The 14,486-nt window shown below is 45.3% G+C and overlaps 1 pseudogene; it reads left to right on the top strand.

Annotated features, from left to right (window-relative positions):
• The first annotated feature begins 12,435 nt into the window (after window positions 1–12,435).
• On the top strand, window positions 12,436–13,472 carry LOC117861859 (uncharacterized; annotated as a pseudogene).
• The last annotated feature ends 1,014 nt before the right edge of the window (window positions 13,473–14,486 follow it).

Here is a 14,486-nt window from a genome sequence, read left to right on the forward strand (position 1 = left end):
CTACTCAGGCACCGATGAATTTTGAAGGCTCCCCACTTCACCTGCAAATGACTTGATATCGATGACAGAAACACAAGGAAGACACTGTTTGGACAAAATGGAAAATAAATGGAGGACCAGGTCCTTTGAGCATGAAAATTGTTTCTAAAATGATATCGGTGGCGGAACAAAAATTCCTGGGGTTAGCGAATACTGATGCTGGAAAAATCGAGTACGAAAATTATTTTCTTAAATGATACTGTAGCATGCATGACAAGCTGTGTGCAAGATACCATGTGGGGTTAGCATATTCTCCCAGCCGGTTCGGGCACGCGCCCCGTTCGGTCGGGGTCCTGCGTCCTCGTCATCCCCCGCACGCCCCAACCACCTCACCAGCCCTCCGCTCCGCTACACGCGCGCAGTCCACTCCACTCCACTCCGCTCCGCCCTCACAGTCCATTCTACTCACTCCACCCTCGCAGTCCCCGCAGGGAATCCTCTGGCGCCTAGGGTTCGCGAATCCATGGGGGACATCGGGCCGCCAACGCCTCCACGCCCGGGGCGCCAGCCGCGGGCGCCACCGGCTCATCCGCCTCCGCGCGGGGCGAGGAGGGACGGGGAGCTACCGCCTGCTGCGTACGGGTACATCGAGCTCGAGGTGGTCGCCGGCATCGCCCTCTGCTGCTTCCTCGGCACGCTGCTGCTGTGCAACATCACCAGCACCGCCGCCATGGCCGTGCGCCGGGCCTTCGGCAGGGACTCCCTTGCCGCGGCCGCCGCCAGGGAGGCCTTCATGGTCTCCGTGGGGACCATGCTCTACTTCTCCGTCATAGCCCTCATCGCCCAGATCCTCAAGATAAACCACCAGCGCGAGATCCGAGAGGCACTGGTGCACCATCCCATCCCCGTCCCTTATCTTGCTCTGGTTCTTTCTCGCGTGAGAAATTCCCCTGTGTGTGTATGTGAATTTTGTGGGTAACCGGTGGTCTTTCGTGGCAGATCGCGCGTGCGCAGCGACCTCTTGCTGGGAACATCAGGCGGGCACGCCGCCGTCAGGATCCGCTCATCGGTCCCGTCACTGGAAGTATCTACTTCGTCTCGTGCGTGTTCATGGTCGTTGGTTTCCTGATGCTGATGCTCGCGCCGGCCAAGTCCTGTCAGAAGAGGGCTGGTTACCTGGTTGCTGAAATTGGATGGTTCACTCACTCAGTCGCGTTCTGCTTCATCATCTGCGCAGCAATTTCGGCCCAGTGGAGGTCTATCTGTGCCAAGTTAAAGAACGATTGAAAGGTGTGCTTTGACTCTTTTCTCCGTACAGCTTGCTTGTTGATGTGGATGGACGCATTCTTTATTTACTTGTTAGCGGCTTCTGCTTATTATTGCTTGATGTATATTTGTAACCCTATCTGTGGACTGTTGAGACTGGAGTTAATCGGTGCCTTGTGTGATTTAACATCTGTTTATGTTTTGGTGTGTAAATTTAATATCGTACAAATGTTTCTTGCATTAATTTGACACTATAAGCTGGGAAAAGAAGATAGAGCCGGTTGTTACTTATTCTGGTAACATTTCTGGGGAATCTAGAGAAAGGTATTCTAGATGATAGAGGGCTATGAGTTGACACAATATTTTGATTTCTGTTATGTTCCAAATCTTAATTTTGCCATTGAGTAATATTTTGCGCTTCTTGAGATTCTGTAGTGGGAACTAGGAAATTTCAGAAACTTCATGAAATTACATGCATGTATGGTGGGTTGATGGACCTGGCTTCATGTGTGTGCATAGAACTATAAGTGCAAATAATCGAATTTGTTCATGCCTTGATGTTTCCGTCCAGATGTTTTTTTTCTTTTCTTGCATATGTGTATCAATTCACAATGCGTTCGGTCTCAAATCCAGGATGAAAGCATTTTTTTCCAGAATTGGAGCCTAATCTTGTCAGGTGTCTTTTTGATCTGCTTCATTCATAGGGGAAAAAATCACATTTTTGTGGAATGCCTTAGTTGATATCTTCATCAGCCTCCTCGAGGATTGAATCCCTTCCAAACAGCTTGTGACTCTGCGAGAGCAGTTTTTCCTACATTATTTTATTTCTTATCCGAATGCCTTTTCCTTTGTAATATATACATCTCTCTTCATTGAACTTTGTCTGATCTGGGAAGTAAATAACATGATTCTCAAATGGATTTTCCAAACTGCTTGTGACTCTGTGAGAGCAGTTTTTCCTTCATTATTTTCTTTCTTATCTGAATGCCTCTTTCCTTTGTAATATATACATTTACCCATACATTTCTAGGCTCTCCATTGAACTTTGTTTGATTTCGGAAGTAAATAACGTGTTTGTCAAATGGATCATAATTCTTTGTTTTTATGCAGTGATTTTCTATCTGTTTAAAGGATTTTCCAAGTTAACTGTTCAAATTTCAAGCAAAATATATAAGAGATGATCAATTGTGTTCTACACTTGAATTTTAGCAATATGTCAGTTGACATGCTGTGATTTTCCTCTCTGTTGTTTCTAAATTGATCTCAACAATTAAATTTATGGTGATTCTAGCAAGCTCGTAGTCTGCTCTATTAATTAAGGTGGGCTGTAAGATTGTTTTTGGTGATTGCCAATAGATAGTGCTTCTTTCCTTGTTAGTATTTTTTGCCACGCAATCTCCATCCACCATGGTAAATGGTTACAAATCATATTCACTGCTCAACTAGTGAGGCATATCAGCATATGTTTGGCAAATCAATTAGGGTTTCTGCTTCGTGAGTTGCTGTCCTTTTTGTTGGATTGAAATAGTTGTATCACTTTTTGTTTACTTGTGATTTTGTATGGGCATTGATTTTAGCAGATGTACTCATGTTCTCACAAATTACTTTTTCTACATTTCCAACTACCACCAGTATGATCCTAAAAACTAAAGTGGCACACAATCTAACCAGCAGGTGTGCTTTTTGTATTTTAAAGAACCTATTTGATATACAGACTTTAATGTTCTTGATCTGATGTTACCAATGTGTATGTTGCTTCTCTTATGGTCCTTGAGTCATTGTCCTTTTAATTTAATTTAACATTAATGTGGACTAGAAATGTTGGTTGTATATCAGTATATTGCTATTTGGTGGAGAGGGAGTTTTTCTCAAAGCGTTCATCTGCTCAGACATTATATATGTTTTCTCTGCAACTGATTATTGGTTACAGCCTGCACACTTAATCATCACAGCCTTTTATTTCGTAAACAACTAATTCTGGTCCTCCTTCCTTATGAGAAGATGGTTGATGTCATGGCAAAATTTGTAAATGATGTCAAACATGGAATAGCGTCAACTTTTATTAAGTGGCTGCTTAATACTTTGGCTTTCAGTTTTGTCACATCTTCACTTTGCTTCAATGCATGCATTATGGTATGCAATTCGTATGTGGAAACCTAATAGGTTTTTTTGTTGTAATTTCAGTTCTGGAACGCATGGCATTTCCCTGGAGTAGAAGAAGTTTGAATAATCTTCCCTGTCAATGAAATGTCGATTACTGTAGCAAGTAATTGGAGTGACAGGATGTTATATGCGACAGACGCTATAGCAGTTCCGAAGCATTGTGGAAGTGCCGTGATGTTGGATATTAAATAATGGTTTCCATTCATTACATTTGAGTAGCTTGCATTGTGATGAACTACTTTTTTGAAACTTTGGATGGAGAAAGGTACGGTGCTGTATAGCCCTTCTAGATTGCAGACCTGAAACTGTTTGCCATGTCTTCCGGGAAATAAGATATGTAATTGCTCTCTTGCTGGGAGCCTGACATTCCATCTGCCCTTTTCCTCTCATCATATCTGTTGGTCGCTGAATTATGATGCGCTGATAGATGCTGTCCTTTTAGATAGTTCAATGGTGATAGTTTGCATTAATTGTGGCGCGAGGTGGTGTAATTCGGATGGGAGTAGCTTGAAGCCGTCGTGTACTTGTAGCACATGGTGCGACTTTGGCGTCCGGCTATATAGGAAGAGCCTGTTGGAGGGAGCTCCGACTCCGACTCCTCCGAGCTAGCTGTCGTCCAAGCAGTGGACTCGAAGGTTTCGCTGGCAACGGCCAAACGGAAGGCGACAGCCCCGGTCGAGTCATGCAGTCTAGCGGTGTCTGGCTTGGTGCGTGACTAGCACCGCAGATCAGGCCGCGACCACGCACTATGCCAGGGGACCCTGCTCGCTGGCAACTCTACACCAGTGGTCACCCAATAAGCACACCAAGTGCTGGCCTGGTGCTGGTCTCGCAAACGCCGCGTACACTGCCCATAGCGTGCAACCCGGCTATCAAGCGCGTCAGTTCAATATTCCTCGAGAGAAAAAAAAAAGCACCGGGGACCGCGCGATTCATCAGTTCTTGTGAGGTTGACGATGATGCTGGTCGTGTTCAAAGCTATCCATCGGTGGCGACCGATCGGTAACGCATATGCAGAGATAATTAGTTACTCATCTGCAGCAGACACGAATATAGGGAGGAAATCGAACAGGATCTCACGAACACAACCGCTTCCTTCCACGATATGAATGTAAAACGTTTGAAACCAACAACTGACGTTTTCAAAGCTGAACTTCATTCCGTGGCTCAGAATGTAGAACGTAGATGGGTGATGGCGGATGGCCACATACTAGCTGCACTATGGCACTATCAGTTCCCACAATGGTTGAGGATGGAAACAATGAAAGTGCAGCAGCGTTGAGTCTTGTTACTCTTCCACGACGGTTCAGCTAATGATCAAAGTCACTTGTGGACGGTAGCTAAAGCTCTTTTATTCCATCATCACCGCATGTTGCGTTTCAGAACTGAAATGGCAACATCAATTGTCAGTATAATGCATAGAGAAGTATAAAATGATAGTCAAAATAAATAGATAGACAATTCTTTGTTGATGTTCTTGTGGCACATTTTCATTCCACAGTACCATACGAAAAACCTGAAGGAATAAGAACAATGCTAACACATGTTCTGATCACTCTGTCCAATCAGAACGCATAGACCAGTACGTGCTACTGTTTTCCAGAGCAAATCAGCCCATATCTGACAACTAAAATTAGTGGCAAACTAACTTTCCGTTAATATCTGCAATGAAGAGCTAATACTAAAGTCCTAACAATAGCCAACAATAAATAAATATAAAGCTTAAGGTTAAGACTAGCTCATGGCTTTGCATATTTGAAAGCTGAGAAGATGCATGCCACCTTTATATACAGAGAAGCCTAAACAGCATACACAACATACAAAGAAATGGACAAAACTAAAAGCTCAACCCACATTTTAGTTTATGCTTAACCAAGTCAGGATTCCATTTGGACTTTTAAAGTAAGGAATCTAAGGACTACATGGCAATGCAAATGTGCAATCAAAGCAGCACATTCAACTATTCAAGCAGCAGCCAAAACATTAGCCGGAGATGAAAATTGGTCCAGCAGTACAGTACTGAAGAATATCCCCTTGTGAACAAGCATTGAAGCCAAACGAACAAGAGACAAGACTAGGCAGCAACTTTGCAAGTTTTCTTCGATTTGAACTAGCTGACAGATTAAAACCGAGTTGGCGGCTACACAAAATAATGCCAAGCATGAACAAATGAGGACCTAAAAAGAATCTTATACCTTATCACAGGCTACACCGCCGCCGCAGCATCCCCGCAATTCGCCGCAGCAGCCATATACTCAAGAATCATGATGGGCACGCTGTGGACGCATGACAAAGCATAGGGGATGAAGAGCAGAATCTCGACGAGGATGGTGCCTCCAATTCCACCGGGACCACCCCTCCTTCCAGGCACAACCACAGTCGGACGCACTTGTGGCGGCGGCGCCGGCATCATCTTCCCCAAAATGGCGCTCCCCACAGCCGCACCCACGGCCAGGCCCCCGAATAAGCACACGGCGGCGACCCGCAGCAGCACACGGAAGTAGGCCTTCTCCATCAGGATGTGCTCCCATACAGACAGCACGCCGACGAACGGGGCCTCTGCACTGCCGGCGGGACTGCATGCGACGGTAACCATCCATCAGATCAGACCATCGTCAGAAACGAAACCACAGATCTGGTTAATGCCCAAGAAATTAACTACGAACAGATCGAGGAACAAGGGGGCAAGACGACGACGGATCGGAGGTACCTCGGGGAGGATGCCGTGGGCCAAGTGCAGCTTGAGGGCGTCCCGGGAGAGCCAGGTGCTGTAGAAGAGCGTGGCGAGGTGGACCGTCCTCGCGCGGAAGCCCTGGCCGCGGATCCAGCCCCTGAGGATCGCCGCGGCGAGGCAGGCGGAGAGCAGCCACGCGATGGCGGCCCGGGCGTAGAACCCGGTGTCGTCGGAGTGGAGGTGGAGCGCCATGGGAGTGGGGGAACCCTAGGCTCCAAGAGCTTCTGAGTTCTGACCCGGGGTGGGAGCAGATTGCTGGGGGCGACGCCTGGGGTTGGTGGGGGCAGTAGTGAAGCGTGGTGCGGCTGCGGCTGCGGCGGCGGAGTGGCCTCGTGGAAAAGCAGGTGTGTGTGACAGTGTGAGTGGGTGACGGAACGGAACGGCAGAGCCTTTGTCGTTGTCGGGTTATTGCCTTGGTCATTGGGTGGGTGACGGAACGGCGGAGCGTTATCGGGTTTTGGGCGTGCCCCAATATAGATTTTTACTCACGATTTTCATATGATAAATATTGGCGATAAGAAAAAAAAACCGTTGCAAAACTATAGTATTCCGCTTCACGACTGAAGTCATAAGTAGACATGGGAATGGATCGAAGTACCATATCCAAATAAAAGGAATCCACGGAATATCCAAGTATTCCCTCGCAAAAAAAAAGGAATGTCCAAGTATTAGTAGTCCACGTCCACTCTAGTCCAACTTAAATTGAAACAAAATCCAATCCAATCCATCCCTTTTTTAATTCTCTGCTATTTTATATATCCATTTTAATACGTACTATATTCAATAATTCAAATATGTTTGTTAAGGCATAACATGAATGCACAATCATTCAACACGATCCAAAGCACGGTATGACATAAGATGATAAATTTTGCTGAGACATGTTAGCATTGCATGAATGCTAGGGCGTGGCGTGCCTATATTGCCTAGGATGATCTGCCATGGTGATCGGCACAGCACAACGCGAAGGCACATGGTCTCGGTGACATGATAATAAGGGCAGCTGCAACAGGTTTGGTATGCTCCATACAAGACTTCCACGTAGGAAATAGAGATGAGGAGAGAGAATCATATGTCGCTACGGCTAGCGAGAGCCGCTAGCATGCATACCCACATGGAGCAGGCCCACGACGGATGCGAATGAGGCAAGGCAGATTGAGGAGCTGAGCATGACGACCGGCGGGTAGGAGCAGCACGGGCCCCACCACTGAGGGACAGGGGAGCTCGCCCTGCTCGCCGCCGGCAGGGGCTCGGTCGTGGATGCCGTAGGGATCCGGCGAGAGGGTGCCCCAGCCTTGCGGCATCCACCGCGGGCGGCCTCCGGTGCACATGCGGCAGGCGGGGCGGGGCTGAGCCGCGCGGCATCCATTGCCGATAGGCACTCCGCCGGTCTGCTAGCGTGGGGAAGACCAGAGGAGGGGCGAGGTCGCGGGCCGCTGGCGCAAGGACGAGAAGTGTGGTCGGGCCGCGAGCGCGAGGAGGAAATATGCAGAGCTCGACCGCGAACGTTGGTGCGGGAAGATGCGGGGCGGAGCGTGCAAGCTCCGATCGGGCCACGACCTCTAGGCCACCGGCGTAGGCGGAGCGCGGAGGATCGGGTCCATGATTGCCGGGCCACCTGCGCGGACGGAAGCAAGGTGGATATGCCAGTCTGCCAGCGAGGAGATTGGGTCTGGCCGTGGCGTGCAGAGTACTTTGGGGAAGATGAGGCAGAAGGAGAACGTGGGGAAGAGAAGAGGAATTGTAGGATTAAAAACTCCTGACATGTGGGTCCCACTAAATTTAGAAATAAATGCCATAGCTAATTTGTTGTGCAATAAGAAGTCTATAGCGTTCTCCATAGCTGAAGTGGATAAAATTATAGAGAGCTTGCTCTTCATAAATTTGCGGGTGCCCTAATATAGGCAGATCTATCTTTTAGTCTTTATATCTTCTTCTTGTGTTAATTTCTCTTCTTATTACTGCATCACACATACGAATTGGGTAGTGAATTTATGGTTTATAACAAGATAAATCTTATTTTAATGGTATTTTATGAGAGTCGGGTCTTGGGTTGGCACGACTACATGCCCTGCACTACGGGAAACCTTAAATTTGCCGAGTGTTTTCTTTTTACCGAGTGTTTTTTTCGGACACTCGGCAAACAAGCTCTTTGCCGAGTGCCAAGCCAAAAACACTCGGCAAAAAAAAAAATACTCGACAAATCGGGGCTTTGCCGAGTGTCAAATAAAAAACACTCGGCAAAGCCCCCTCTTTGCCGAGTGTCAAAAAAAACACTCGGCAAAGAGGGGGGTTTGCCGAGTGTCAAAAAAAAACACTCGGCAAAGAGGGGGGTTTGCCGAGTGTTTTTTTTTACACTCGGCAAAAAATAATTTTTTTTTCTCTTTTCACCATGAAATTTTTTCTACTCCCCACATACAACATGTGGTACTCCATGTTAAAATTTGGTATATTTTTGAATTTATTTGCTATATTTATTTAATTAATTGCATTTCAAGGGAATTTTTGGTATAAGTCAAATTTGAACTGCAAGTGATTCAAATTATGGAATAAAATGAGTAGAAAAATGATATTCATATTATTTGGACCAATTTGAGACCTGACCCATGAAATGAAAAGAAATTTCGAACATCTTGTTCAGGAAACACGACCATGAACGTGTGGCAGTAGTATTTTTAAATTGTAAAAAAACAATCAAAGTCTGAAAATTATGAGATTTGCCATGATGTGATGATATAATACGTGGAGGCTGTGGAAAAAAATTGATAAGGTTTTGCACATTTCATCATGTACGATGATTACAAACCGAAGCATCTTAGAAGAAGAATAGTAACTTTGAGAAGGATTCGATAAAATTTAGAGTCGAAGTAACGGTCGAGTTCGGTTTGACTACAAAACTTTTTGTATAGTCAGTAGAGAACCTATATTGGTTCGTGTGAAAATTTGGTATTTTTTTGAAACTGTTGGATATTTTTTAAATTTTTTTCAAAAAACATTTGCCGAGTGTCCTATGGTGGACACTCGGCAAATCCACCGTTTACCGAGTGTCCACGTAGGACACTCGGCAAACAGACGGCCCACAAGAAATTAAACCCCCCCGCCCCCCGGCCGGCCCGGCCCCCTCCCCCCACTCTCCTCTCTTCCCCTGCTACCTCTTCCCCTCCTGCCTCCTGCCTCCTGCATGCCGCCGCCGCCGCACGCCTCCGGCCGCCGCCGCCACCGCACGCCTCCGGCCCGGCCCCCTCCCCTCTCCTCTCCTCCGGCCCCGCCGCCACACCTTCCCCCGGCCCCGCCGCCAGCGCCGCCCGGAGCCCCCCGCCGCCCGGCGCCCCCGGCCCCGCCGCCCCCGGATCCGCCGCCGCTCGACGCCCCCGGCCCCGGATCCGCCGCCGCCCGGATCCGCCGCCGCCCGACGCCCCTCCACCGGATCTGCTTCATGGCGTGGCGGCGGGAAGCAGTGGCGGTGGCTGGCGGCGGTGTGGATGGCGGCGGCGGCGGCGGAGCAGGAGCAGGTGGCGGCGGCGGATGGTTTGGTACATGTTTTTTTTATTTTTTCAATAATTGTTCGCCGAGTGTTTTCTGGGCACTCGGCAAAGTCTTTGCCGAGTGCCCGACACAAAACACTCGGCGAACTAGTGTTTGCTGACTCGATATTCGCCGTGTGCCGTTTGCCGAGTGTTACACTCGGCAAACGGTTCGCCGAGGGTATTCTGCCCTTCGCCGAGTGCCCCTGGCACTCGGCAATTTGCCTGTGTCCGGTAGTGCTGGATCGTGTTTGGGCCTACCTAGACGATGAGAGCACACAACGTGCCAAGTAAGAATGATATAATTTGGCATGATATATAAGAGGGTTAAGGCCATGCTGGCACGGCGAAGGCTTAAGTACCACCTCTATAAGATATTGCCAGCAGATTAAATAGGCTTATAAATTCAAAGCGCACATAACTTATGGTTTGGCAAGGACTTCTATGGTCGTTGTCTCCAATTATAGCACGGCTATTTAATTTTTTTTCTTTTGTAGCTAAGAGTAAGACCATTATCAATGCATGTGAGAGGGAGGGAAGGAGGGAGGAGGGGGAGAGGGAGGGAGGATGTGGACGGGTGAGTGGAGAAGATAAGGGAGAGAGAAAGAGTGAGGGGAAAGTGGAGGCCTCAACCAATGGGAGATCTCAATTTTGGAGGTTTGGATCGCTGATGTGGCACGTTGTGTTTCTTTTATATATTTATAATAATTTTTTGAAGTACTAAATGATTTCAAATGAAAAACTTGTCAGCTACTAAATTTTAGATCTCGTCGAGCTCTACAAATTTGATATAAAGTTTACCTTTATCCGAAATCGAATGAAAAAGTTATGATTTTTTTGCGCGAAATAATTTCTAGGAGCGGGTCATGCCATTACCCGCGCCTAGAAATGATTTTTAGGGGCGGGTGATGCCATTACCCACCCCTAGAAATTATTTCCAGGTGCGGATGACACCATCACCCGCCCCTACAATTATTTCTCTATTTTTGTTTTTCTTTTAAAATGTATTTTTGAGCTATTAAATGCTCTCAAATGCAAAAATTGTCAACTACAAAGTTTTATGTCTCACCGAGTTCTACAATTTTGATATGAAGTTTTTATTCATCCGAGATGACATGAAAAAGTTTGTATTCAAAAAGTACATCCATTAAACTCATTCACATGTACTCACACATATATTCACATATACTTATACATTAACATATCTCACGCATGTACTCATTTATTTATATATACTTATATCCCTTTAGAGCTCGTTGAGTGTTACAACTTTCATATAGAGCTCTACAATTTTGTATAGAGCTTCTCTATATTCGAAGTCATTTGAAGGTTCAAAAATTCTATATTTCACAACTAGAGAACTTATAATGACATTTTGAAGTATTATATAATCTCAAATTGAAAACTTTTCAACTTATAAGTTTAGGTCTCGTCGAGCTCTACAAGTTTGATGTTGAGCTTCTATATAGCCGATGTTATTTGAAAATTCAAAAGTTTTAGATTTTAAAACTAGAGAACTTAAATGGATATTTTTAAGTACTAAACAATCTCAAATGAAAAAAAAATTCAACTACAAAGTTTTAGGTCTTGTCGAGTTATATAATTTTGATATAAAGTTTATCTTCATCCGAGATCATATGAAAAATTTATGAATTTATTTTCATGAGCCCATTTCTAGGGGCAGGCCATGTCATCACCCGCCGCTGGAAATCATTTTCGGGAGCGGGTGATGCCATCACCCGCCCCTGCAAATAGGCGCTATTTCCAGGGGTGGGTGATGGGGTAACCCGCCCCGAAAAATGGTGATTTCTAGTGGTGGGTCACCACATGGCTCGCCCCTGAAAATAGGCGCACCATTTCCAGGGGTGGGTTCTCCCGTGACCTGCCCTTGCAAATGCTTTTCCAGGAGCAGGTCGATTTCTACAGTAGCCCCACTCCTTTTGTAGGTGCGGGTGGCAATTTTGCTTGCCTCTAGAAAAAAAATGGGGTGCCCCTACAAATCATTTTTGTAGTAGTGTACACATGGCTCACATTGGTCTCAAAAGTTGTTTCAGTCTTTACCTAACTGTAGTGCACATATTCATGTAGGTAAATTTTTTCTAGCCGATGCTGGATATGCAGCAAAACCAGGCATACTACCCCCGTACCATGGTGTTTGCTATCACTTAAAAGAATATAGGGGTACTAGAGTGCCAGAATGCCTGAGGGAGTTGTTCAACCATCGCCACTCTTTGCTTAGAACAACTGTTGAAAGAGCATTTGGTACATTGAAGAATCGTTTTAAGATCTTTGCAAGTCAGCCGTTCTTTCCTCTGAAAACTCAAGTCAAAATTGTCATTGCCTACTGTGCGCTGCATAATTGGATCCTAGAGGATGGTCCAGATGAATATGTATACGATGATGTTGCTTGGTACTCAGCCCTACCAGGGAGCAGGAGGATCCATCGTGATTTGCAACAGGAGAGTCAAGCATGGGCACGCAAACGGGATCAGCTGGATCAAAAGATGTGGGAGGATAAAGTAGGACAACCTATAGCTGAAGATGTAGCTAACATGTAGAAAGCTTTTCCTTCCTCAAAACCATGTAGAAGCGTTGATGTGTGGTGCCTAATCTCTTTTCATGTTTGCCTTTCCAATTTGCTATGTATGTGCACATTATGAGACTTTCAGTTCTACTATTTGCAGAGCACAATCCTTTTTTATTAATTATGTTCTAAGTTTATTATGGTTGTATGTATAATTCAATTGTCTCATGTCATGAGGAACAACAATGGCAAAAGGGAAGGGAAAAGTTGATGGGGATGGGCCTTCTCGTGAAAGAACCATCAATTGGGATGATGGTCAGACTAAGTCATGTTGGATTGGTGCATTGATTACATGAAAAACAAGCATGCTGGATTTAAGTTCAAGAAGCAACATCATATGAAGTGTGCTGATTCCTTAAACAAAGAATTTGCTATGGGGGTGACGGTTGCTAAGTTGATCGTCACTTTAGGCACTACAAAGAAAACTGGAAGTATGTCTCGAAGGCTTTGAGCAACAGTGGCAATGTGTTTGATGGCACTAGATGCATGGTGGCTATTTCAGAGTCTGAAAAAGCAAATCTCAATGTATGTGCAATTTTATTTCCTCTCATAAAGCAATATAATTAAAATGTCTATAATGCTAATTAATTCTGTTACATGAAATGCAGGATAGGGCTAGGCACTTGCTTTCTAAGCCCATCAAATTCTTCTATGAGATGCAGGAGCTGTTCGTGGGCACTAATGCTGATGGTTCTCTTGCCACCGACTAGGACACTTGCATGAATGACTATGATGATTCTGAGAGTGATGATTCACAAGGGCTGAATGACATGAGTGGCAACGCACTTCCTGAAGATCTAAATGGTGATGATTCTGACACTTTGCCATCACCATTATCTAATAAACCTGGTGGAGAAAGCTCATCTTGCACTAGTCAAGCTGGTACCAAGCGTCCAAGAGGTAGCAAGTCACCTTCTAAGAAGCCAAAAAAGCCTAAGAGCCATTTATCAGAGTCCGCTAAACAGTTGAATTCCACATTGCTATCACTCCAGAAATTTCTCAATGCTCCTGCTCCTCAAGTGCCCCAGCCTCCAAACCCTCATGCTAGCTTGTGGGAGAGGTTAGAGGCAATGACAATGCAATTACCACTTATGATAAGATAACTGTTTGTCAGTATCTAGCTCACAATGACACAAAAGTTCTGCGTGACTTTTTAAGCAGTGCAAGTGACACGACTCTGCAGACTTGGGTGTACAAGTTTCTCACTGGTGAAAATTATTAACCGCACTAGGTCCAACTTTGTGCTTTTGCTGTTTAGTTGTGATACTTCTGTTGGATATTTAGCTGCGATGGTTCTTTTGGGTATCTAGCCGCAGTGCTTTTGTTTACAATAGGATGTAGTGGTCAGTTGCCTAGGTTCATATAGCTAGTTCCTGACTGCTTATGGGAACTAGTACTTCCATTTCTGTAAGCATTTTGTAAGTAAAAGAATTAAAATATATATTGACTATCATGATCGATGAATGAGATCCAGATCTTGCTTTCAATTTACATCTGAATTGTCAGAAGTGTAGCAGTACCAACTTAACATCAAGAGAGAGGTATTCTCACCTATATATGGTGTTTGGGTGATCACAACCAACTTTGGCTGCAAACCAAACACTGCCACAAATTTTTGCCAAATATTTATAGTAGCAATCCAAACACTTGCTATGCAAATTTTGCCACAACTAACCTTAGACATGGCTACTAATCAAACACATCTATTTTGCCACAAAGTTAGGTAAGCCACAAGTGTGGCTAACGACTAAGGTTAGGTATGGCAAATTTAGTGAGCAACCAAACAGGCCCTAAGTATGGGTGACAGCGAAGGTGCTCTGTCAGATGCATGCTCACATGTGCAGGATGATGTGCCCTAATTGGGTGAAAGCTTACTACTGTCAGGCTACGACTTACATGCTACTCGGGGTGAGACACGTCTGCTAATTCGCTTATTCACTTCCAAGTCTAGCTGCATGAGGTTTTGCCTTATATGACTGAGATTTGCTACATTTTTCATCTTAGGACAACAATCAAGCCTGCATTGATCTCCTGGATGCGCAGAAGTTGGATCCTGGAAATGAAGACATCGAGAGAGAACTAAGGTGATCAACTACCCATTTCTTTTTGGGCAATTTGCCTACAAGACACTAATAAATTGCCCTGTTGTGTGGAAGTTATTTTTTCAGTGTCCTCTTGACAAAATCATAGAAATTTAGTTTCCATATACCAATATTCAATTCTTTTGTTGTGCTCT

Source organism: Setaria viridis, chromosome 6, assembly GCF_005286985.2.
Source record: "Setaria viridis chromosome 6, Setaria_viridis_v4.0, whole genome shotgun sequence".
In the NCBI taxonomy this organism is placed as follows: Eukaryota; Viridiplantae; Streptophyta; class Magnoliopsida; order Poales; family Poaceae; genus Setaria; species Setaria viridis.